The sequence below is a fragment of the Dermacentor andersoni genome, chromosome 3, assembly GCF_023375885.2.
Source record: "Dermacentor andersoni chromosome 3, qqDerAnde1_hic_scaffold, whole genome shotgun sequence".
NCBI classification, from domain to species: domain Eukaryota; kingdom Metazoa; phylum Arthropoda; class Arachnida; order Ixodida; family Ixodidae; genus Dermacentor; species Dermacentor andersoni.
This window is the reverse complement of record NC_092816.1, coordinates 142,393,712-142,421,029: the sequence shown is the minus strand read 5'-3', so window position 1 is coordinate 142,421,029 and position 27,318 is coordinate 142,393,712. Positions and strand designations below refer to the sequence as shown.

Here is a 27,318-nt window from a genome sequence, read left to right as displayed (position 1 = left end):
TCCCGGGCTCGGTCGATGAGTGACGCTACGTAACATTACTGCAATAAGATAATTTATAAAAAGAAACAATAATAAAAGAAAGGGCCCGCTTCCGTCTCTACTATTACCGTCTACCGGTGAGCGTTCATACATTTTGAAGTGGTCGCCTTTGTGCGTCGTCATCGGCAACAGGAACCTATGTGTGCAGAAATAACGGTCTGCAAAAAAAACAGGTGCGCCAGAACTTCTGAAGCCACACCGGTTACACGGATGTTGGATTTCATAAACATCCCTCTGTATACGCAGTGGCCGTCTGTCACATGCAGAGCAAAGAAAAGTAAATGCAAACAAAAAATATGTTGGTAAAAAAAAATAAGCGTGCATATTTCATAGATACATAAAATAGAAGGCAAGGCTGACGGGTATACGAGATGCAGGCCCGGTTTTCTGAATAACTTACGATTGTGGCCATGCGCGGGCTTCTGAAAAGAATCTGAAACAAATTGTGGACTTCATAGTGGGGTATAAAAACTAGGAACGTGGAACCACTCTGTCTGTTATTAATCTACGCTGCAATTTCTGCACTTCTCTACCACAAATCTTCTCCGTTATTACTGTAACGCGAATAGCAGTCAGCTCAGCACTATAAAATAAATCGCGCTCGTAAACTAGCCGTTGATCTAGCTCCATGTAGTAGGTCTACAAGCAGGTAATTGGCCTGACGCAGCTGCATATAAACCTACTACGTATACAAGAGCGTGTCACCAGCTCACTGTTATCCTTTTTTTGGCTGTTTGTGAGCAAAGATTTATGCAGACTTAATTTCTTGCTTGTGTGCCAAAGCCCCAAAGTAAACGTGAGCACACCAGTGGCATACATATAGGTGCACACAATACATGGGCTATTGTGGTCATTCCTCGCAATCGGCAATTACGCCTTGTGCGTCTAAAAATTATGTAGTATTGATTTTTCCGTGAGTAAATTCCACTTCCCTTCACGTACACAGAGAACACTAAGAAAGCGATCGAACTTTATAATGAGGCTATATTTCCTAGCTCTATACCATAAACTTATTCAACAATCATGGTTCAACATTACCATGCAGCTCCTTTGAAGCCCTTGCTTGTGTAGCATTGGTGTCTGCCTGCACGCCAGAGAAATTTATGAAATGGAGCAGGAGATAAATAGAAAAGTCAATACCATAACGAGGAGACGACTTTAGAATGAAGTGAACCGTCCAGTCTCACCGGCTCGTAAAATAACCATATATCTATAGCCCGCAAATTTCCCAAGTATTCTGCATTTACAAAACATGACGATAATTTGTAACGACATTCCACTTCTACATAACCACGTGAATGTAGCGGGAGTATGCCTGCAGAAGGCTGCTGAAGTCACAGGCCTGTGCAGCACACGCAGCACAGTCACAGCGTACTGTAGGAGCAGCTCCATATAGGAGCTCCATTTTCGATAGCACGCACTACGGGGTCTTCGCGGCGACTACTGTTCGCGTCATTTTCGCGAGAACGATTTGAACTGTCCGCCCGCCGTCGACCGTGAGCTGCTGCTTGTGCTGCTGCTTGTCCTGCTCTCGGCACAGCGGTTTTCCGAGTCCTACGTTGCCTGGTTGCAGCCGCGCGCGTAGTTCTACGACTCGTTTCTTCAGTAGTGGATCGTACCATGCAAGGAGGCGCAATGTCTATCAATACAGTTTCTCCCTATAACACCATGAGGAAAAGCTGGCACCACCTTCTATGGGATATCCTTCAGGGGCGCTGTGCCGTCAGGGGAATGAGGGTATATGTGTCTGCGAGGCTTGTGTTGCCTGATGTTGTAAGAGGCTTCATCTAAAACGTGGATATGGCTACACAAATGACTCGTTCCTAAATAAAATCTTCATAAAAGGTTTTCATTCACCCATATCACATCTTCCAATGAAGTTTACTTACCTACAATGCATAACCAAGGGAAGGAAAACAAGAACAGACGACAAACTGCTCCAAAGCGAGCGAGAACCTTGTCGGTCCTTCAACTTTAGCGGCCCGCTGATACGTGCTACGTTCTATGTAATTTTACATGCAATAACAAGCTCTTATAACTAAACAAAACAAGTTTTGGTTTTATAATAAAGCTAAAACAGCTTCTTGCGTGCTGTTTTAGTTGAACATGAATCACTGTGACAGACGGAACGGTGGTTGCCAGGCGCGTCTTCTAGGTGTCCGGGCTGTCCAAGAATGATGCCAGTCGAAAGTCACAATATACCGGCATTCCCATGCATACCACAGCGCGGCAGCGCCAGATTTCCCTCTAGATAATGTAGTGAGAAACTCTATGTGTTTACCGAAGAGTAAACAGAGGTATCTAGACTACGTGGCGCACATGTCACATCTTTTCACCCATGGCACAATACATTGCTGTTGCTGATGATGATAATGATGGCTTATTTGCATCCTCTTCGAAACGTGGTGGTGACAAATAGTCACCTATCCCGCTTGAATTAACCAAGTCCAGCAGCATGCAGCGTGCAACTGCTATATGCAACTGCTACATGTCGGGACTCATGGTCGAATATAACGCAACTGCTATGCGATGTTTGCACGTATCGACGCTACGCAGTGTACATGCCACATCGCGTGCCAAATGGCGCGATGCAATGCTAACGTTCATCATGATGGATTAATGGCATTCCCTTTGAACCTTGACGGTGACAGTCACCTAGCCTTAGTCTGGTATGCCATACATCATTTTCATTGCATCAATATTTATACATCTTCATACTTTTCTTTTCCTTCCTCAAGACTTATTTACCTACCTTGTATCGCTACCAATGCAACTGATGCATGGCGCGCCGCCTGGTGTAAAAGTTGAGAGTCACTTTAGCATATGCTAAAGAAGGTGAAGGCGTAAGCATACCGGCTCACGAGACATTCATTAAATTACTTGAAATTTTCGTTGTAAAGCGTTTTTACTTACTATTACTTGTTTTCTCCTACCAAATGTCATGGGTTCGAGTGTCTTAACTATACCTTACTTATCTGTACCTTCATTAACACCAAAGATAGTGAGCTCTACTCGTGCTTCGTGATGTCAATTGGAATCCAACTGGGAGATATGGCCAGTTTGCACATGCATCATGTTGGGTCGTGGGTTAGAGTGCCTTAATCACCCGCCGTGGTTGCTCAGTGGCTATGGTGTTGGGCTGCTGAGCACGAGGTCGCGGGATCGAATCCCGGCCACGGCGGCCGTCTTTCGATGGGAGCGAAATGCGAAAACACCCGTGTGCTTAGATTTAGGTGCACGTTAAAGAACCTCAGGTCGCCAAAATTTCTGGAGTCCTCCACTATGGTGTGCCTCATAATCAGAAAGAGTTTGTGGCATGTAAAACCCCATAATATATAGAGTGCCTTAATCAACTGCGCCCTAATTAACACCAAAGGTCGCTTGTTCGACTACCACCAGGGGTCGTGTGTGCAAGTACCTTAATCTATCTTAATTATCTTCGCCCAAATTGACGCCAAAGCTCGCCATTCCTTTAGCAAAACAGAGCGCGCCTACACAGTCACAGAAAAAGAGTGGCTTGCAGTCGTTTTCGCCGTTCAGAAGTTTCGGCCATTCGTCACAAGTTTCTCCCATACAAGTTTCGCCTCTCTTTTCTCAGTCATTACCTACAATTATTCCATTTGTTGGTTGGTTGGCCTACGTGGCCCCCCTCCGGCCTACTTGCGCTATGGGCCGTGCGCTTACAAGAGTTTGACTTTGTAGTTCGCTACAAAACCGGTAATCGCGCGCAGACGCTGAGTACCTATCGCATCAACCTCTACCTATGACTGAGTGTGGCGCTGACGACTTTGAACAAAGTAAAGACGCTGTCGACACCCCATTCCCTGACCTTGTGACATTCCGGAAAGCACAGCATGGTCACCGTGGCTTAGATCCTGTCTTCGCCTCTGGGATTGAGTACGCCAACTGGAGCTCTTTTGTTGTCACCCCCCCCCCCCCCAAGACGATCTACAAGAAAAATAATTGAGGCCAATAAGCCCGCCTGCTCCTGATCGTTCCATGCACTCTACGTTCCCACGTTCTTCTCTTCACGCACGACGACGCAACCTGCGGCCACGTTTGTTCGCCCACATCGAGCAATGGTTCTACTGGCCCAAGGTGCGACACGACACGGAGAAATACGTGTCGGGCTGCGAACCATGCACATGTCACAAGCGTCCCACGCCTCCTAACTCTCCCTGAGAAGCTGTTCGTGTCGATCTCCTCGGGACATTTCGGCGATCAAACAGTGGCAGTCGTCTACCATCTGACGCGCTACGCCGAAACTTCGGCAATACCTGCAGCAACGGCCTTCCACGTATCGCAGTTTATGCTTCACTTTGCAATTCTACGCCAAAGTTCTCCAGGAGTCATCAGCATGCCCGCGGGCGTCAGTTCACCGCTGATGTCATTGAGACGATGCTGCATCTGTCTGCCTGCCAGTAGCGCCATACCATTCCGTGTCACCCGCAGTCCAACGGACTCGTAGAACGCATGAACAAGACTGCTACGAACATTTTTTTCCATTAGTTTCGATTCCAGGCACAAAAACTTCGATGAAGCACTGCCTTATATTGTCACAGCCTAGTAGGAGATGGGAAAGCCGGTGTCGAGGACGTGTAAAAGCACTTTATCAGCACAGTCAACACGACGTCGTTGTCGTCTCTGTTTTTCTACTCGCGCGCTACTTCAGCTTCGTTTTCATCGCCTGGCACATACCCGCGGCGACCATAGAGGATGTGGCATTTGCCCCTCCTTTGAAACGGAGGCATCGTCCCGATGCACCAACGTCGCAAGGCTGTGCACAGACGGTGCGAAGTTGAGGTCATGAGGACAAGTATGGCTTCATACGAAGCACGTGCACAACCTCGGGCAGATGCCGCCGGCGTTTGGAGCAGTTATGGCTGTGGGAGACTCGTCCCAGTTCTTGCGGTCGACTTCGATGTACATACTCATCATGTCTGCCAGAGTCTTATTCCAACGTTCTGTCAGCCCATTGGCTTGCGGATGATAAGCTGTGGCCTTTCGGTGAGTGGTACCACTTAATCGCAAAACGGTGTCCAGAAGCGCAGCCGTGAACGCATATCCTTTGTCTGTTATGACCACTGCGGGAGCGCCATGCCTTAGGGCAACGGCTTCGATGAAAAATCGCGCTGCTTCGGCTGCTGTTCCACGTCGGATAGCACCTGTTTCGGCGTATCGAGTAAGATAATCCGTGAAGACGACTATCCATCTATTTCCGGCAGTAGACAGTGGAAACGGATCTAATAGGTCCATGCCAATTTGTTCGAACGGCGCTTGCGGTATCTGGACAGGATGCAGCAGTCCAGCTGGCTTGCCGGGTAGGGCTCTGCGGCGCTGGCAATGCAGGCATGTCTGTATGTAACGTTTCACGATCGACGCAAGTATTGGCCGATAGTACTTTAGCCTAATTCTTGCCAACGTACGGGTGCAACCCAAGTGACCAGCGGTCGGCTCATTGTGACAGGCATGTAGGATTTCGTCGCGAAGAGATGCAGGAATGACGAGTAAGTGAAAAGTTCTTTTTCTAGAGAACGTCGTGGCGCAAGCAAAACGAAGACAGCCCTCTCGCGAATAACCTCGGCACGCTGCTTGTTTTTCCCTCCAAGTAATCGAAAAGAGGAACCAGTTCTGCGTCCTCGCGTTGGTGGCGTGAAGCGACGACAGTATCTACCACGCCTAGGAAAGCCGCGTCATCATCGTCGTGCACTGCAGTCTCAACAGGAGACCGAGAAAGGCAGTCGGCGTCGGTGTATCGTTTCCCTCATTCGTAGACAACCGCGAAGTCGAACTCTTGGAGCCGAAGACTACAGCGCGCAAGCCGACCAGCTGGATCTTTTAAATTAGTCAGCGAGCAAAGTGCATGATGATCCCTGACAACGGTGAAACTCCGACCATACAAATATGGCCGAAATTTCAGGACGGCCCACACCAATGCGAGGCATTCTTTTTCTGTAGTGGAATAGTTAGCCTCCGCCCTTGATAGCGTCCTGCTGGCGTAAGCAATCACTCTTTCGGTAACGTCCTCTAGCTGTACAAGCAATGCGCCAAGGCCGACATTACTAGCGTCGGTATGAAGAATCGTAGGAGCGTCGTCATCAAAGTGTGCGAACACGGGAGGCGTCTGCAGCCGTTGCCGTAGGTCGTGAAATGCCCGTTCCTGGTCTTCGCCCCACACGAAGGGGACATCTTCACTGGTGAGATGTGTTAATGGCCATGCGATGCGCGAAAATTCTGCAATAAAGCGTCGGTAGTAGGCGCAGAGGCCCAGAAAACGTCGCACGGCCTTTTTATCTGATGGCGCTGGGAAATTAGCAACAGCAGAGATTTTGTCAGGGTCAGGTCGGACACCTTCACGACTAACAACGTGACCGAGAAATTGAAGTTCTTCAAAGCCAAGATGGCACTTTTCAGGTTTTAAAGTTAGACCAGGTGAGCGTATTGCTTCACAGACCGTCTTTAGTCTCCGTAAGTGTTCCTCGAATGTGACGGAGAAAGCAATCACGTCGTCGAGGTACACCAGACAGGTTTGCCATTTGAGGCCTGAGAGTGCCGTGTCCATTAGTCGTTGAAACGTTACTGGCGCAGAACACAAACCGAAGGGGAGCACCTGAAATTCATAAAGTCCGTCGGGCGTCAAAAAAGCGGTCTTCTCACGGTCTCTCTCATCAACGTCTATTTGCCAGTAGCCGCTTTTCATCTACATCGACGAAAAGTAACGTGCGTTTCGTAGCCTGTCCAGTGAATCGTCGATACGCGGTAGCGGATAAACGTCTTTCTTTGTGATGTGGTTGAGTGTTCGATAGTCGACGCAGAAGCGCAGGCTACCGTCCTTCTTTTTCACCAATACGACAAGCGATACCCAAGGACTCTTAGATGGCCGAATAACCCCGTCCTCAAGCATCGTCTTCACTTGGGTTTGTATTGCCTCGCGCTCTTTCGGTGCTACACGATAAGGATTCTGCCGAATTGGTCTGGCGTCGGCTTCGGTGATAATACGGTGCTTAGTGAGCGGCGTCTGACTGACTCGTGACGTTGACGAGAAGCAGCTCTTAAACTCAGTGATGAGCTCAAGAAGGCTGTTGCATTCGATGGGCGAGAATGTGGGACTGATGTCAACCACAGGGGCAGGCATAGCGACGGTGGACGTCGCGTGCTCCCCTTAGCAGGCAGTCTTGTACTGAGGTAAATTCGTCGAAGTAAGCAATAGCCATGCCTTTAACAATGTTTCGACGTTCCCTGGTAAAATTCGTCAGCAGGAGTTCGGCACGTCTGTCGTGTACGTTAATTACGGCCCTGGCGATGGAAACGCCTTGACTCAATACCAGTGCGTCGATGTGTTCGGCGACGCCAGTCCCGGTGTTCAAGTTGTCGCAGATAACAGGTACGAGGGAACAGCTTCGCGGCGGAAGCGTGACGTCGTCGTCGGCGATACATAAGCGGGGTCGCTGGTGTTCCGCGGGGTCGACGTCATCCGAGCTTGTAGCAAATGTGACGACGAGGTCACGGACATTAATTACTGCACCATACTCTCTCAATAAATCCATCCCAAATATTAGTTCCTTGCAGCACTCAAAGAGAATGACGAGGGTGGCGACGAAGGTTGCACCGGCGATTACTATTCTGGTTGTGCATCTTCCAATAGGCGTCATCAACTGGCCGCCGGCAGTTCTGGCAGTTAAGCCTAGTAGGAGACGGGAAAGCCGGTGTCGAGGACGTGTAAAAGCACTTTATCAGCGCAGTCAACGCGACGTCGTTGTCGTCTGTGTTTTTCTACTCGCGCGCTGCTTCAGCGTCGTTTCCATCGCCTGGCACATACCCGCGGCGACCATAGAGGATGTGGCAATATCACGTGCACTTACAACACCTCGAAGCATGAGCCACAATGTACCCTCCATTTTATCTCCTCTACGATCTCTCTACTCGCCGCTACCTCGACAAGATTCGTTCCATTTATGCTAAACGTGGAAACTTAGGTTGCCGTTACATTGTGCCAAGCAGAATAAGCGTGCCGGGTCGCAGGCCTCCGAACTCTAGCATCCCAAAGGCGTTCAAAGATTCGTTACGACGCCCGCTATCGGTCCGTATCCTATACTAAAGGTGACCTTGTGTGGTTTGTGGACGCGGGTCCGCAAACGTAGTCTGAGTCGGAAGTTCTTGGCCCACTACTCCCGTTCATTCGCATTTGTCGACCGCCTAATTGACGTTACGTATGTAATCTTCGGCTTCACAGGCTGTGGTCGCTGTTCTAGAAGGACACTGCTAACGCACGTCACGCCCTAAGCCATTCTACAGTCGAGGCTCAGAATGACTCGCTCAGCAGGCATCGTTTGCAAACGACGAAGTGAAGTTTGCGAGCGGAGTTTGGATGAAGAGGAGAAAGAAGCTGGACAGGCTCGCGTGTGGCGCTGTGAGCTGCTTTCGCTGAACGATACCTTCGAATTCTTCACCTTCTAAGTAAACACGATCCGTCGTTGCAATAATATGGGAGGCAGCTTTCACATTCAACCTTTAGCCCTTATTGTTAAACTGTAATATTTTTGTCACTTATAGGGAACATAACTCTGTCTTTAATATCACCATTCATGCAGTTTTTGACGATGGCAGAGTATCCTGATACCAACCTGATCATTACAATAATATGTAGGAGGCAAAACCTAGCTGCTGCTTTGCGCAGTTAATATTTCTCAGAAATTGAATTTTCATACCCATTCAACAGAACTCTTGAACCCGTTCTGTGTTAACGCAGGAAACGTACTCGTTTGAAAGCACAATAGCATTACAGGACCCTCACTCTGCCTTGTAAGCCTCTTTGTATGTCTCCGTTATTCTCACCGTGCTTTCAAGCCAATGCCATTTGAAAGTTAACACAAGCATACTAACGGCCTCTATTGCTCGTTCAGTGCTTGCAGGCGTGTACTTTAATTTGCCAGCAGGTGGTAAACCCAGTACAAGCTTATGTGAAAATGAACTTCTTCGACGATCACCTGATGATTATAAGGAAACTAAAGAAGTTTTTAAGGCGATTAGCATTCCTGGGATAATCCACGCACTTTCCGGAGGCTTCAATGTCTCTAACCATTTTCCAACCAACTTTGGTCACTATATAGTTGATGGCGCAAAGAGTATTGTCGTGAGATGCTGTGCTAAGGAAAACGGGTTCGAAAACATGCTTCGGGCAAACCTTGGATCCTAGCTTCGCACACTGAGCATCTATGGCTCTTCAACGAGCCTTTTAAGCGTCCACATGGATCACTGGGTGTGTGCCACTGGTTATGTCTCGATATTCAATGACCAAAACTAAATCATTGTGAATTTCTAAGGTGCTGGACGGGTACGAGCCATCGTTATATATATTCCAAATACCTTATACAATCATATATTCGCACACGTGCCAGGAAGGAATTTTGCGTCCGCGGTGCTAGATAGCGCAGAGTATCCCGAAGCTACCTATAGTGGGGAGCCCTGCTGCATACGTGCCTAATACACGACGCGCCTTTGCGGTGGAAATACGGCGTGTCTGCATATTGCTTGAATGGTAAACGAATAACCGTCGGCATCCACTATCAGATGGGTTTAGCCGAAATTTTCATTTCATCAACCGCGCAAGCTAAATAACCAAATGCCTGATGAGAACATATTTGGCTCTCTTGCTGCGGAGTTCGAGTGAATACAAATTAAGCGTAAGGGCAACACATTATATATATATATATATATATATATATATATATATATATATATATATATATATATATATATATATATATATATATATATATATATATATGTATATATATATTTTGTTACGGAAGGATAAAAGAAGAGAGAGGATGAAGAAGATCGCTAGACGCTGGCTGCTGCGTGTTGTTACTAGTCCGCCATCTTAACCCCATTGACTCTGCTTGTATTTTCATTGTAAATACAGTCTGTCTGTACTCCCAACATCCCCCTAACATATTGGTGGGAGGTGCGCGGTACCGCGGCTGGAAACTGAACTCCGCAGTGGACGTGTCCATCACCATCCTTACCATGAATGACGGTGAGCACTCAGGGTCAAAGTCGTTGCCGCCTTCAACGTCACCATCGCCCAATACCTCGCTGTCCCCTTCGGTTGTGGTTTTGCAACGCAAGGATCCCGGAACTTTCTGCGGGAGTGATGACGCCGACGTTGAAGAGTGGGTCGCTATGTACGAACGTGTGAGTAGAATCAACAGATGGGACTCTACACTTATGCTAGCTAACCAGGTTTTCTACCTAAGCAGCACGGCAAAGGTGTGGTTCTAAAACCATGAAGAGGAGGTGACCAGCTGGGACCAATACAAAGAGAAGTTTACAGAGTTGGTTGGCCAACCAGCCGGCCGTAAAATTGTCGCGAAGCAGGGACTGGTCTCCCGTGCCCAATCCCCCAGGGAGTTCTATGTTTAGTATATCCAGGACGTGCTGGCGCTTTGTCGTAAAGCCGATCACGGCATGACAGAAGTTGAGAAGGTAGGGCATGTGCTCAAGGGAATTGCTGGCGACGCCTTTATTCTCATCATGTACAAAAGCTGCACTACAGTTGATGCTATCATCAAAGAGTGCTGACAATTCGGGCAGGCCGAAAGGCGACGCCTCCTGCACCCATTCACCAGACTTCCCAATACTGCCGCAACGTCGACGAGTGAAGATCAGCCCGCAAAGCAGCCTGCGTCACCATCAGAGGGCGTGGTGAAAATCGGTCGACGTGAACTGCACGCAATGGCGCCCACAGCATTCTTTCTGTTCGCGTAGGCTTGATGCTACCCCTTTTTCAGTTCCCCGCGTGCAAGCCATCGTTCGACAGGAACGTGAAGACTTTGGCATACATTCTGTCTGTGCTGTCGCCAACCCCATAGCCAACGAGCACCCTTTTACTATTTTCGCTCCACCCCGACGCTTCTGTCCACGTTATCGCAACCCGACTGAGTGGAGAACTGCGGACGACCAGCCGATATGTTTCACCTATCGCCGCATTGCTCATGTCGCCAGGTCTCATGGCCCTCAACACTTCGCAGGCTGACCAAGTTGAGCCGTTTTAATGGAAATGCCCGCAATGTTTTGCCCACCACCTAGTCTAACAGCGCCGACAACTCTGCTAGGAACACGTGGTACAGTCGCTCATCATTGCCGCGCGGACACCAGTCTCGTTCACCGCAAACAAGTCGCCCATCTTCCTGTTTACCGCAGCCACGTCGCCTTTGGCCCCTGTTGCTTTCGGCCCCTGTGGCATTCGGCCGCACTATTTCGGCAAACTAAGAAATACAGCCCTCGGAGGTGGTGCTGCATTGCCTACTACTGCAGATAACCTCTGTCTGTGCCCAAATAGAGAACTGCAATTGACGCTAAGATTGACGGCTTACCTCTCCAAACACTCTATACACTGGAGCCCACGTATCTGTGATGAGTGCAAGCCTACGTCGACGTTTAAAGAAGGTCCAACTCCAGCAGCTGCCCGTCTGCTTCGTGTGGCTGACGACGGCGTGCTGGTTGTTCTTGGAATGTGTACTGCGCGTATAAGTATACCCCGCCACCCTACTTCTCTTCTCTTTGCAGGTGTTCCACAGCTGCTCTCACGACGTTATTCTTGGATTGGATTTTTTATCCCATCATTCCGCCCTCATCGACTGCGCAACCAGGGTTCTTCAGTTAGAATAGCCTCAAGTCACAGATGCTCCGAGCCCCGCTCAATCACACTTTCGCCGGTTTCTCCAATTACGTCGCTTTGACCGCACAGCACAGATTCCTGACGGTGAATATATCCTTCGCCTAATCATCGACGTGCTTTTGAGCCGGAGCGTTGTCCTCCCGGATACGCTGGTGACGATAACTAATAACGGCGTCGTTCTTCCGCTTCTGAATTTCAGACTGTGCCCTCAAGTGCTTCCAGCCGGCATGTTCTTGACCAGCGTTTCTAATACTTCCGAATTTGACATTGAAAGTCTGAATGCCGAGAACGGTTTCTCAGCACCAATTGCAGCTCACAGCTCTGGTTTCCTAACGAATGACTTCGCGAAGCTGATTGTATCGGACCTCACCTCTGCACCGGCCACAGACATGCATCTCCTACTCTAATCGCACCTTGACATTTTTTATTTCGGCGAAAAGCTTTTAGTACAAACATCTGTTATTCACCACCGTATCAACACTGGAGACACGAATCCTATTCGTCGGCGTCACTATCCTGTATCGCATGCTGAACGTCAGCTAATCCAATCAGAAGGGGGCAAATTGCTCCGCAAAAGGGTCATCGAAGCATCAGCCAGCCCTTGGGCTTCGCCTGTCGTCCTTATGAAAAAAGAAAGATGGTACCTGGCGTTTTTGCGCCGATTATCGCCATTTAAACAAGATCACCCGAAAAGGCGTCTACCCACTACTACGTATCGATGACGCCTTAGACAGCTTGCATGGAGCTAAATACTTCTCGTCCATTGATCTTTGATCCGGCTACTGGCATATATCAGTTGATGAAATGGACCGCGAGAAGAGGGCCTTCATCACATCTGATGGTTTACATCAGTTAAACGTCATGCTCTTTGGCCTATGCAATGCTCCTTCGACATTTGGACGTATGATGGACTATCTTCTGCGAGGCTACAAATGCCGTGTAACGTTTCCGAGAACTTTCGGCACGTTTATGACCTGGTTCTGCCGACTCTTCCTTGCTGATAATCTGTTTTAGCGTCATTCTTAAGCTTCCGTTGCATGCCGCTGCGATTGTCGACGAGCGACCGCAAGCTAAGAGAAAGCGGACCAGTCACAGACGTCGGCACCACCCTCTTCATCCGGTTATCGATATTCACGGGTGGCTCGGCCCCATCGAACCCCTCTCCAGTTGACCATGCTCCTCGCCTCTCGTAAGCCAATTAGATAAAACAAGCCGCTGAGTGCAGGCAATGTTATTCCTTTTTCAAAGAAACAAAAGTTACCTCCTTTGAACGACGGGATCATTTGATCGGTTTGTTCAGACAACCCTACGGGTCACCGCCCCATGCTTGCGTCGGCGCTTACGCAAATTTGACGTCAGGAGATTGGAATAAAAACATATTGGAATAGTTTTACGTTATATGGCCCAAGGTTTCGTTTAGCCTACTATAATGGGTGTAGAGCACATCACTAATATTGGAGCTCATTGCCCAACATCCCAGTGAAACAGTAGCGGTACTATGGTCCGCAACTCTCTAAACGCGGCAGTAGTTGTAAAAACATAAGTTTTAGACTTGCGAAGTTCCGTTCGTGCTGTCTAGGAATACTTACTAAGCCACATTATTCGGTCGTCGCGAAACCTAAAAAGAAATATATTTAGTCTGATCTTTTTTTAGACCTTGAGGAGTGCTTGACACAGGTTTCCCTACGAACGTAATATTTCAGCAAGCGAAGTAGCTGCCCCTAGTCCAGAAGGCCAAGTGGGTAGAGATACTTACGTCTGCATAATTGTTATAATAAGCGATACCCTCTATTACCTGCAACGCAAAATAATTTGCCCTACGAGATAGATGGCGATGCGCATGCACCGCAATACATATAAGCCTATAACGTCTCCAAGTCTCAGAGGTGAAAACTATAAAGATTTCTATAAGGCACATGAACTGTTACGCTGCTCATACTTTCGACTCGTCCTTTTTATCCTTCTGCGTGCTGTTCCCCTTGCATAAATGCTATTTTAGAACGCTTCTATGACGATTGTCTCATTTATGCCGGTGGCAGATGAAGCCCAGCACCACGTGGTAGGCCTCACTTTGCTGCCCAATTGCACAAGCTTCTGTGTCTTGAAACACGTGTCTCTTTAACCATTGATGTGTTAGCTATGGGATGAGAAGCGGACTGAATGAAGGAAATCAAAGGACAGCTTTTGCATACGTGGGAACATCTTGGTGAGTGTCACGGTGCGGCATTATTCGAGTAGGCGAAGCACCGGTCAACGGGCATGTAAATGTCGTGGGAATAGGAAACGGCGACCAAGACGGGTATTGCTGGCTCACGCGGGCAAGCGGCAGAAAAAAGTTGAAGGCAGGTTTACATATTTTTTTTTTCTTGTTGGCGAGACCATGACGCCCCGACAGGCTTTTTGTAGAAACCCCTGTGTATTTTCTGCCCCACGCGTGCATGGAGAAGCTTGCTAAGGTGGCAGGGGATGCGAATACCTCGAAATATGTTGTGTCTCTGTGCAGTCCCGTGTCCACGAATTGCTGACAGTGTTTGTGTGTCAGAGGGTTTGGCGCTGTATGGCCGGCTGCCGTCATTTTGTGTGTGTGTGTGTTTATCAACGGACACTATAGGTCTGCCACGGACTCAAGGTTGTGCGCATGTCTCCGTGTGGGGTAAGGACAGTGCACGACCTCTAACAGCAGGGGGAATCACCCATGCCCTCGCCCCTAATTAAAACGGGCGCGGCCAAGGCCTTCAGAAGAGTCGGGATACAAGTGGAGGAACTTGATTGGATCCTCACCAATACCTGGCATTCCCCGACCCAGGGAAATGGGGAAATGATAAGTTATTTAAAGCACATTTTAGACCCAGCCAGGCAGTCTAGAAGCTGAACCTATCTATGATCTGCTGAGAAGCGTCGAGGAGCTGGTGCTGTCCAGTATCGCCTAGGCCGCCTATCCGCGTCTGAAATCCGAGTGGCTAGTTGACGTGAGGAACGAAAAACCAGCGTCTGCAAAGAAGCTCACAGAAGTTCCCCTCCAGTTAGCTCAACGTGCTTGAGGGAAGACGTTAGACCTAGACTCCCGAGAAGCCCAGCACAGCATTCGCATTCACCACAACGGGATCGGCTCGCCAGCGTTCTTCGGGAATGATCTGCCGTCGTCTCCACGGTTTATGGACTTGCTGCTGCTGCCCGGACATGCATATGCCATCATTTGTTTTCTTTCGAACTCTGTTTAGTGGAGATCTGTTAAGTGTATTCTTGTGATGTTTTAGTATTTATATACCTTGGTAATTGTTCGTTGTATTTTGTCACCTTTGATGTTTATTAAGCGCATCTGTGTTAGTGTTCTTGTGTTTTTGTGTTTCTTTTAATCTGTGCGTTGTGTTAAGTCAATAAATATTATTCTTTCTTTCTCCCAACTTTGACTCCTTCTCTCTGTTCGCTTGAGTACGGAACGACCAGCCGGCTTGTATACCCCATCGACAAATTCGCCCTGACAGCGAACGGGTGAAAACCGTGAAAGTGAGGCAGATGAAATATAGTCATGGATATTTCGCATATTAGAAGAACAATTAGCCATGCCTAATACCAACGCCTTGATTTGGAATAGGACGTGTGTTGCCGAGCTAAGTGTGGTAGATGTTATATTAAGCGAGTTCAAAAACTACGTCAAACTCATTCCTGGAAAGTCAGCCCCGTATCGCAACGAGGGTGGCCGATAATTCAACATTGCGGGCAGCTAGATTTGTTTTAGTCTTGAATAGATTGGTACAAAAATTGAACATAAAAAAGTAAAGCTGTTCGACATTATACAAAAGCATACTCTAGCTACAAAGATAGAGGCTGCAAATGTATATCCATTCCTAGAAGGAACGTTCAGTTTTATGACGGTGGAATAGCTCAAGCATTCGCATTGTGGCTATTTATTAGCCAAAAAACATCTTCCAAAGCCAAAATGGGCGTCCTAACAATGTTTCATAGCAGGTACCTATTGAACACCTATCTGAGGTTGGTTCAATTTTAATTCACCAGACTATCTTTGTGCAGCCGCTGTAGCGTTTCTATTTGCAGCCTAATATTCAGTTTTTCTGTGGGTATTACGAGTTTATTGTTAAATGAAAACCTGAACTTTATCTTTTTTGAAGCAGTTTTGCTGGTTGTACGGACCTTTAGTTTGAGCCAGTTAATAATAACATTTTCTGGAAGGAATATCTGAAGCGTGTCTTCGTTTTCACACATTGCTGTCTCACATGATAATAATATCCATACCAAGCACCCTTAGCGCTGAATATTTGGTGTTTAAATAATTTTGGAATATTTCATGACTTTATTTAATATGCATAAAGGCAGATTTCTTTGCATTGGCACTCAATAGATTTTCGTGAGTGCCAAAATTCCGGAGGTTCTTCATAGTCTTTGCGATCAGCCAGCCGCATTACCCGAGACATTCCCTGCGGGTGTGCTGCCGCTAGCAGTTGTTGTGGTACTTGAATTTGGAAACAGAAAGCTGAGAAAAGGAGCCTGAAATAAAAAAATACAGAAAAACGTCAGGGCTGTTTTGCCGTCAAGACAAAGTTTTTTTTTTTATTTGCCGTGTACACCCTATGACTGCACAATCAATTATTCACACGTAGCATGCTTGAGGGCAGTATGTTTCATTGTAGTATGTTCCTTGTAGCATGTTTCAGGGCTGCGCACAAGCCTCCAGTCACGTAACACGTTTTCGAGAGTCGCATGCTTGATTTGCAGCACGGTGAAGGTAAAGCTAGAGCAACCGTCTTCGCTGAAATGATTTTTTTAATATTTCCTAATAGAAGGGTGTGGGAGGCGGGCTAGAAGTTCCAGACTGAAGCTACATTGTTTAAATCAATGCTCGACTGCTGGTAAATAGTTATTGTTAATGAATTATTTAAGCTAATATCTTCAATAATTTGTCGTGCTGAAGGGGACAATGAACAATCGTGACTTGGTTGCATTATCGTAACGCTTGTGACTGTGTACAGTTCTAGGCGCTTTCTCAAAAAAATGTAATGGGGCTGCTGCCTCTGGATTATTTATTTATTCGCAAAAAAAAAACGTTCATCATACTGACTGTTCATCTACTTCTTTAGCGCTGGTGTTCGCTTGTGCACTCTTGCTGGTAACATCGTGTTGTTGCTTGGGAAAGACTCATTTAAAACTGGCATGAAATAACGTGAGTTGACAATTTTGCAGTTTTCGGCATATCTTCTCGTAATAGGTTCAGATTCTTTATGGAGAAATGTTTATGCAGGAGTGCTCATTATACAAGTTCCACATAGTATTGTTCTCTTAACTTTACGCCACACAAGCTAATACATGATTGTATACCGATACATGCTGCATGCTTCCTTTTTATATTTAGGAGCCTCTTAGCATTGAAAGCACGTAAACTGTTTGGTTTATGAGAATGATGATGCCGGAACTGCCTTTTCCCACGGGACAGGGAGTCTCTTTACAAAGATTTAAAAAGTAATTTAATTGTTTTCCTAGAAGTGCTTCAATTCCGTTTTCTGTTACTTCCTCCTAGCTGCGAGAGGGGAGCTATAACGTGTAGGGGTTCGAAACTTTTGCATTACAACTCTGCAGTCAGCCCTCCGCCATTGGTAAAAAAATTTTCGAGCCACCAGCGACAGTGCTTTTCTATCAGGCGACGTCATGAAAACTGCAAGAACGCCCGATGTGAAATTATTAGTACACACTGATTATGCCTGATTAGACCAAACGAAAGAAAAAAACAATTCTTTTCTTTTTAGGCGCCTTTTTCGCCATGAGCGAAAAAGGCACGTTTGACCAATTGCGAGTGGCGAATCTTTTTGGGGCTGCATCAACTTGGCTTGTCTGTCACGTGACGTTACAACGGTTCAAAAACTCACCGCGTCAAACTGACGTGTATGCGTTAAAGACGCCGTAATATGCGTAATATTTTTTTGTTCTAAATAGCCGGAGGCTGCCCAGTTCCGTAAGGAATAGAAGATGACTGTTAGCCGATCGCTGTGGCACTGGCTACTCAAAGCTGCTGGGGGAGTATGGATTTATTTCCGTGTAATAAAAAACTTTGCCTGGCAGTATAACTTTATCGAGACCTTTTCGCACGTACACGACATTGGCCTGCCAAGTCTATTTTGCTGCGAAAAAGTTTGCTGTGAACCTTCTGCTCCAAGCCTCCTCGATTTTCGACCAGCCAGTAAGGGGAAGCGAACCAATCGCCAGCGGCAGCTGCGCCCTCGTCATCTAGTTCTCTACTTTTACTGTGCTGGCTCGGCCCCATCGAAACTCTAGACTTGAGCGTCCTTCTGGCCTCTTCTCGGCCAACTGTATGAATATCTCTGCTCAACGTAGGCAATGCTATTCCCGTAGCAAGGAAAAGAAAGTGACATCCTATAAACGAGAAGCGCGTTTTAATGAGGCCTTTCAAGGAACGCTGCGGGTTACCACGCGATGCTTGCGTCGCTGGTTACGTAATTATGATGTCAGGAGGTTGAACTAACACCGATTAGAATAGTTTTACATTATAGGGCCACAGAACATTCTCGCCTGACTTGATTTTCGATCCTGCGTGCGTTTAAAGTAGAGAAGTGAACCTCTTTATCTTAAATTTAAGGGGTGTATGCAATAGAAATCTTCAGTTTGCAATTTTTGACGTACTTCGCCACAAAATTTAGAAAACATTTGTTAGCGCTGGACCTCTGCACCCGTGCACCCGTGCTTTTGCACCCGAGCGCCCGTGCTCTGCACCCGTGCACTCACGTTTGATTCAAACAACATTTTAAGACATTTCATATCAGATCGATCTTACGTGGACGCATTAAGAACATTGCAGCAATAAACGTTCATGAGCGTGTTTATATTTCCGCCATGTAAAAGTGAACAAAATTGCACGTTTGCAGCTACTCTGTGTTCAAGACTATGAAGACCCCAACAGTTTCCTCAGGAAGCCTAAAGAAGATTCAGTATCGTGTTACTTGCTCTACCAAAATGTGTAAAACGGTAAATATACCATTACTTACGAGAAAAGTTAATCCAGGGCAGAATAAGCCTGGACATGAGAACAGGTTACCGAAATTCATATTTGGAATCAAGGCACCTGTAAGAAAAACGTAAATAATAAGTTTGCGGTCCGGGCGTCACGGATTATGGCAAAATAATTTCTGCAAATATTTCCGTGTAGCGAAGAAGAGGGAAGCTATAGTGGGCCATCCCCTCCGGTGCTTTGTAGTGGGTAAGTCTCTCCAGTGCTTTTTGCTGGGGGAACACCGCTCATGCTGGGAGTCCGTGCCCTACTCTAACGGTCGATCCCAAACGCCGGTGTCTAATCAACGCCTTCACAAGTGGTGGAGAGTGCTATGGCCTACAACGTCCATCCTTGAACTTCGATCCCGTACGGTAGGCTCAACCATGCCTCAAGACGCATCCCACCAAACCCCTCCTACTCCATCTCACCAAGTTCCTCATCCGTACGTCGTATGTTCTGGTGTGCTTCGTCAGAGGCACCCTGTCATCTTTAGCGGTGCAGGTGACACCCACGTGGACGACTGGCTGACGACATATGAGAGGGTAAGCGCCCCCAACAAATGCGACGACCCTGCAAAACTGAGCAACATGCTCTTCTGTCTCGCGAGTGTGGCCAGTCTCTTGTAGATCAACCATGAGTCCGATTATCCGATGTCGTCCTCGTTCAATACCTGTTCAGTGGCTGCGTTTGGTCGCCCGGCTGCGCGAAAGCTGCGTGGGGAATCGCGTGTGCGAGAACGTGCGCAGCAACAGGGTGCATTATCAACCACCTACATTGAGGTTGTTCTGGACTTGTGCAAGAGAGTTAATGCGACGATGTCGAAGTCAGACAAAATCCGACATATCATGAAAGCGATAGAGGGCGATGCCTTCAACATGCTTCTTGCAAAGAATCTACAATCCTTTAGTGACACCGTCACTCTCTGCCAAAGCTAAGAGGAGTTGGGCAGGCGGCACTCATCGACACCTCGCCCGTCATCGCGCGACCAACACATTGCTGTTTTGGCTACCATCTCTGACCCGTCATCGCCACTTGCAGAAATGAAAGCGTTCGTCCGGGAGGAAGTTGCACGCCAGCTCTTATCGATGGCCTTCATTAGCCGCCGCATATACAACAACCTGCCTTAAATTTTATGCCTCCGCTGCGTCGCGTGATTGCGCAGGAAATCGCCGAGGTCTTACCAGACAAGCGCCATCATTTTCCTGCGACTGCTCCACTATGCTACGCTAAAGTCGTTGCGCCGCCCCAAGAGTTCCCGGGGGCTGCAGCACTCAGTTACGCTGACGTCGCGCGGACCTAACCACTCTCTCCAACTATGCCTCTCCGTTATGTGGACGCCGTGGCTAGCCCGCCACTGCAGCCCGCCATGCAGTATATCAGCATCCGCCCCTTAATGCGCATCCTGTGACATAGATTTCACCTGCCTCAGTGAACCGGTGGCGCGTTCCTGACAACCGGCCCATATGCATTGCGTGCGGTTATGCCGCTCACGTCAGACGTTTTTCTAATCGTTTACAGCTGCCTATTGCCGCTCCACCCATTACCAGCCAGCAAAACCATCCACATAACATCCACTCGATGGCTATGTGGCCGCCTTTGCACCCACCGCCAACCACCCGCCATTCTCTGAATCCTCGCCGTCACTCTCTGTCGCCGAGGCGACGTCTCCTGGTCACTCGGGACGAGGAAGACTAATCGTCGCAGTCCAAGAGGCAAGAGCTGCGACACCGTCGAAATGTGGAAGCCCTCAACGCAGATCGTCGAACACAAGGGAATCGTTTCTTGACAGTGTTCGGGCATCTGCACTCGTGGACACAGGAGCGGCCGTATGTATTATGGACGCTAAGCTTTGCCGTATACTAGGGGAAGTCATCACGGCCCTTTCTGGGCTGTCCCTCCGTACAACCAGTGCTCAGAATATTCACTCCTCAGTGAATTGCAATGCTCGGGTTGCCATTGCCGACTTTCTATACGCCACACTATTTCTATACGCCACTTAGAAGAATTTCTTTCTTCTTTCGATGCAGGGCAATCTTCCCTGTGCCGGAAGTCAATTGTTACTTATGGGATTGACATTGACTCGCAATCGCCATTGTGACAACGTCCGTACCGTGTATATCATGCAGAATGTCGTTCGTGTAATGAACGAAGAAGTCGACGACGTGCTGCGCCGCGAGTTGATACGGCCTACCAACGCATGCGCATCCATGTCCATGCGCATCCCCTGTCGTCCTGTTAAGAAGAAACATGGTAATATGAACGCTAAGCTTTGCCGTATACTGGGGAAAGTCATGACGGCCCTTTCTGCGCTGTCCCTCCGCACAACCAGTGCTGAGAATATTCACTCCTTAGTGAATTGCAATGCTTGTGTTGCCATTGCCGACTTTCTATACGTCACAGTATTCACTCCTTAGTGAATTGCAATGTTCGTGTTGACATTGCCGACTTTCTATACGCCACAGTATTTCATCGCGCTCTCATAACGTTACCCTCTGCTGGGATTTTCTCTCGTACCACAATGCTGTTATTAATGGCGCACAGGTCGAAATAGAAATCTCACTGCTGTCAGATTTGCCCCAACCGACATTTCTTTGTTCTCGCGGACACTACTTGTCCAAGCCGACTCGCACGTTCCTCCGAATGCGTCAATGGTAGTGCTCATGCACTGCAGCAGAATCTCAGGCATTGTTGCACTACTGTCTCTGTCTGACCGCTTTCTCGCTCGGAAAGGTCTGCTGCGATATTTTGCGATAGTGGACATCACAAAGGGCTCCAGCACCATTTTCGTTTGCAGCCTGCTCCCACGCCCTCTGATGCTGCTCCGATTAGTATGTTTTGGCAATGTAGAAGAGACCGAGGACGTGCAAGTTACAGACGTGCCTGATGACCATTGCTGTACTATTTAGAGTGTAATCAGCGCTGCTTCTAGGTGTGACTTATCGCCCAGTGATGTGTTCGATTCTTCTATTGCTATGACCTTACACCGGTACAGCTGACTCAACTTTTGTGCCACTTAGAATTTCTTTCTTCTTTCGATGCAGGGCAATCTTCCCTGTGCCGGAAGTCAATTGTTACTCTGGGATTGACATTGACTCGTAATCGCCATTGTGACAACGTCAGTACCGTGTATCTCATGCAGAATGTCGCTCGTGTAATGAACGAAGAAGTCGACGACATGCTTCGCCGCGAGGTGATACGGCCTACCAACGCATGCGCATTCATGTCCATGCGCATCCCGTGTCGTCCTTGTTAAGAAGAAACATGGCTCTGTACGGCTCTATGTGGACTACCGGCGCCTCATCAAGAGCATTCGCAAGGATGTCTACCTCCTCCCGGGCATAGACGGTGTGATTGACAGTCTGCAAGGCAAAGAATTCTTTTCATCACTAGAATTGCTCTCAGGGTATCGGCAAGCACCCAAGGCAGACGCCGATCAACCGACGACAGATTTGTCGCACACGACGGCATATACGAATTAGATGCAGTGCCCTTTGGAATTTGTATTGCGCCGGCAACATTTCAGCGAGTGATGGACACAGTTCTACGTGTCTTTAAGTGGCACACGTGATTGTGCTATCTGGACGACGTTGTGGTTTTTGCACTTTACTTCACGCACCTGCAAAGGCTACGGTGTGTTTTCACCTGTTTAACAAACGCTGGCCTACAACTAAACCTAAAGTGCCAATTCGCAGTTTGGTAGCTGACAATTCTAGCTCGCGGCGTATCCAAGGATGGTATACTCTCCGATCCAGGCAACCTTCAGGCTGTCGCCGAATTTCCTAAGCCAACGTCCGTCAAAGTATTGCGCAATTTCATACGCCTCTGCTCTTAGTTCAGATGGTTCATTCGCAATTTCACCGCCATCATATCTTCTTTGACGAAGCTACATAGAAGCAATGGAACCCTCACTTCGTGGTCGTCTGAGTGCAAGGAGGCCTTCATAAAGCTCGGTGATTTGCTGACGTCTCCACAAAGTTGCCGCTTTTACGACCCAACAGCCCTTACCGAGGTGCACACAGATGCCAGCGCTCTTGGCCTGAGCGCTGTGCTTGCCCAGCGCAAACATGGGTTTCCTGAGTTAGTCGTGGCTTATGCAAGTCGTACACTTACGAAAGCTGAGACCAATTACACTCTGACAGAAAAAGAATGCGTGGTCATCATTTGCGCTCCTACTAAGTTCCGACCTGATTTGATGGCTGTCCATTTGATGTAGTCAGGGACCGCCATGCACTACGTTGGCTGTCGTCCCTGAAAAATCTCTCAGGCCATGTTGCCCGATGGGCACATCGCCTGCAGTACAGCGATATCCAGGTGCTCTACCGCAGCAGACGCCAGCATTCTGACGCGACAACCTCTCACGTTCTCCCTCCTCTGATAACAATGGCTGCTACTCACTATACCAGTTTACCGTTTCTTCGCTCGGCCTTAGCACCATCACTTCCGAGCAGTGTCAGGACCATTGAATTGCTTCCCTTATGGACTTGCTTTCTGGTTCATCAGCACAACCAACCACTCGTACATTGCCTCGTCAAGCTCATCTTTTCGCCATTCGCGACAACCTGCTTCATTGACACAATTATATGCCCCACAGGTGGCAGTGCTTGTTAGTAGTACCTCACAGTCTGCGTTCCGAGATATGCGCAGATTTTCAGGCCGACCCACAATGTGTACACTCGGGAGTTTTCAAAACGTACCAGCGCCTTCTACAGCTGCAGTACTGGCGAGGAATGTACAGCTACGTACAGAAGTTCGTTCACTCTCGCGCAGATTGTCAGCACCGGAAATCTTCCCCCCGCCTCTCGCCATTCATTTTGGAACCTTTACGTTACGCTGCATGGACGTTTGCGTGCGTCAGCACTAATTTTTATGGGCCTCTTCCCTTCACATCGGCTTGAAACCATTGGGTTTGGGCCATTGTGGCAGTTGACCACCTCACGCGATATGCTAAAGCTACTGCCCTCCAAGCAGCTAGGGCACGCGAAGGTGCCTACATCCTACTTCATCAATTCATCCTGTGTCGTGGTGGACCACTTCAGAAACTGCTCAGTGATCGTGAACCTGTCTTCCTGTCTGAAGTAGTTGAAGACAATCATAAAGAGTGCCACGTTGTTCATCGCACAACTACGGCGTACCATCATAAAAAACAATGGTCTTACGGAACGCTTCAGCCGTACGCTGGGCGAAATGCTGGCCATGTACGTAGTCTCCAACCAGACAGAGCGGGACGTATTTTTCCTTCGTGGCCTACGCGTACAACACCGCTACTCGTAGCACAACAGGTATTTCACCCTTTTTAGTACTGTACAGTCAGCACCCGTTGCCCACCATCGACACAGTTCTACCATACCGACCGGGTACATCTGAATGTGCGCCCATTTTTGTCATGGCAAAACATGCTGAAGAGTGCCGCGATCTCGCGCGGGCCTTTACCCCCACTAAGACCGCCAGAAGAGCACTTGCGATGACATCACTTGTGGGCCCGCCTTCCTTCTTGGAGACCTTGTGTGGCTCTCGGTACATTTCCCTGCACTCGAACTCTCTTCAAAACTACTACCTAAGTATGCAGGGCCTTACCGTGTCGTTGAACCCGCATCCTCCGTGATCTACATGATTGAACCCTTTGAACCGTTTTCATACATGCGCCGTCGTGTATGAGACATTGTTAACGTCGAGCGCCTCAAGCCGTATTATGATCCACTAATGGTGAGGAATTGTTGGAGATGACCGACGGCTCCCTTTTTGTTACCGGGGTTAAAGGTAGTGAAGAAGGGGGACACTATAGTGGGCCATCCTCTCCAGCCATCTTCTCCAGTCCGTGCCCTTCTCTGACGGTCGGACGCAAGCGCTGGTGTCTAATAAATGCCTTTACATCAGGTATATTTCAGTTGGCCCTTGGAGTAATCTATCACAACCAGCGTGCGACCACTCGCACTAAATGCCCCTCCCGAAAAGTTTGACCTCTCCGCATGCACTTTTCTTGCTTTGGCATTAACAAATGCTCAACATTATGTTGAAAGTGCTAGATCAGTACACTAGCAGCAGGCCTGCAAAAACAAAAGTTGTGGAAGTCGAGCGGACATGTTGTAATCTATATGAAAGAAAACGTTCGTGAAGTGGCTAATGAAATGCTATAATTTTGCCCATTTTTAAAACATTCATAACTTGTGAAAAAGATGCCTTTATTTAAACAAAATTATTTTAGCGTAAGCCTTTGATGAAAAAGCAACAGGCACTAGCACCGCCAAGTAGGCCTGCAGGCTCTTCTTTCTTTGGTCACAGATAAATGCACCTAGATATAATCGTGCTAGAATAAAGGCTAGCTTTTTCATTGGTGAGCAGTGGCCGTAAAGAAAAAATGCCACCAATAATGAAGTCAGCTCGACATAAATTTATTTCATCAAGAATACAAGTTACCTATGCTGGGCGCACAAATATTAAGCGACGATAGCTTGAAGGGTCTCTACCTTACTTGCGCAACTCTGTGACCTGTTTGGCGGTATAGAATCAAGTAGACGGGAAATCACGTGTCACACTTCCACATATTGAACAAATACGTTTTGTAATATAACAAGCAACATGTACACAAAGTGCAGGGTCACGTACCAGATTGAAAAAAGAACCTACAACAGATTGAAGATAATGCTACAATGCATATTACTTAAATACGAGTATAACAGATCACCAAAACTGGGCCAACTTAAGTGCCTTTCTTATGTTTATTCTATACTAAAAGTTATGAGTAAATATTGCCGCGAATCTTTGCAGTGTTTGTTCATTCTTCAAATCTGCCGCTACGCCGCTTTATCGCTTTGTTTGCGACGCAAGGCGCGCCCAGATTTATCTCGATTGATAGCATCCAGACAGAGCTGATTCTAGGTTGTTCAAGAATGTTCTAGTAATTTTGGACGCTTTAACTAGAAAACTCCCTATCAGCTTTAAATTGAGCGCGGACGAAAGCGGCGGGCATTCTGTTCGACGGCCCACGAGCAGGCTGGTCGCTTCGCCGCCGCTGAGTGATTCAATCCATTGTGGGCGCAAGTCAGCCCAATAAACAGTTTTCTGTTGAACATTTGTCCATCTTCATCACTCATGCGACTGCTGTGACCACTACGTGGCAATATGGCTGCTCCTACATGGTGGCGATATGCGCTTGGAAATGTTTGAATTACTTGGTATAGTAGATTTGACCTCTTTACACCCATATTTGTGCGTGTGCTCAGTACTCAGCAATAATAATTGGTCCGTCTATGATGAAAACTCCATCATTTTGTTCGTCGACGCAATTCCTTTCTTATGACGGTCCACTCTTTCCGCTGATATAGATCCACTTACCGTACACCGCAGTTGCCAGACAAAGTGTTAGGATGGAGGAAAAGATCTGCATCGTGTAGCCAGTCGATTGTTTCTGAGGACTGCTGAAACTCGCGAAGGCGCCGCTTTTATGGGGCCACTCAGTATGGGGCGGATGCATCAGTCCGCCCTTCTGCTCGGGCAAATGGCATCCAGAATTTTATATTTATTAGTGGAAAGTGAAGCGTGCGGTCTGAAACTACATTTCTCTCATTCCGTCAGCGTAACAACAAAACCCGAAACACCCGGATGCTAACGGCATTTTTGTGGCACCGTGACGAAGATAAAATACGTCATGGTATGAGCAGCGCGCGGCAAAACTGCTGTTAAAAGGATATAAAAGCCCGTACAGTCATTCACTTGAGCAATAACACTGTTCTGCAAAAAAAAAAAGAAGAAACAGGCTCACCGATAGTAGTTTGGCAAGTTTGAAAGAAGTGTTTGTCTGTATGGTGCACGAACAGTACAGCCTCATTTCGGCAACGCCAACGCTGATGAATCATCTTTGCATAGGTGCAGCCAGATGACCCTATATCCGTTTGTGACTCTGAAGCTCAGAATTGTGCTTAGGGAAAAAACCAAACATCTGGGCTTGCAGATTGTGATGACTGCTGGTGAGTCGCACAAACGGACGAATGGGATGCTTTAAAAGCGATAGCTAACATAATACAGGAAATAAGCACTTTGCAATCACAGAGAAAAATTATGTTCTTATACGAACTACATGGAAGTAAAATGTACGCATATGAAGGAAGCACATGAATATATTCGCTGCAGCAACTTAGGATCTTTTAGCGATTCCGTCCAAACATCATTTATCTGCATTACCATAGCAAAACTACTGCAATTTTTTGGGCAAACTTCTCTATTGCAATTCTCCAATATTGCGAGAATGATCATCATACTCTAGAACTGGCTGACGCTGCTGCGAGAAAATTACCTCTAAATCATTAACAATACTATACCTTGTCTACAACTATGGCCTTAGCGGCGCAACGGCAATGACATCATTATGCTTTAAGTAATTTAGAATGCGTCTAAAGGTTACGGACAGAGCCGTTCTAAGAAACACATCTGAATACTAAAAGCGAGCGATTGTTCAGTCATCTGTCCTCCAAGCTAGATGCGATGAAAAAACAGATGATCTTTTCTAAACGACAAATTTTAGGACGATCAAAGCGTTGGAAGAAGCCCTCCAGCCATTCAGAGACGGTCATGGTGCACTTCT

At 47.5% G+C, this 27,318-nt stretch overlaps 1 long non-coding RNA gene across 1 annotated transcript; it reads right to left on the bottom strand.

The window, feature by feature from the left end:
* Positions 1-16,014: 16,014 nt before the first annotated feature.
* Positions 16,015-26,566, bottom strand: LOC126525123 (uncharacterized). The gene is made up of 3 exons (XR_007598130.3): positions 26,073-26,566; positions 18,736-18,812; positions 16,015-16,228 (listed from the first exon to the last, which is right to left on the bottom strand). It is a non-coding gene; the product is annotated as an uncharacterized lncRNA (long non-coding RNA).
* Positions 26,567-27,318: the final 752 nt, after the last annotated feature.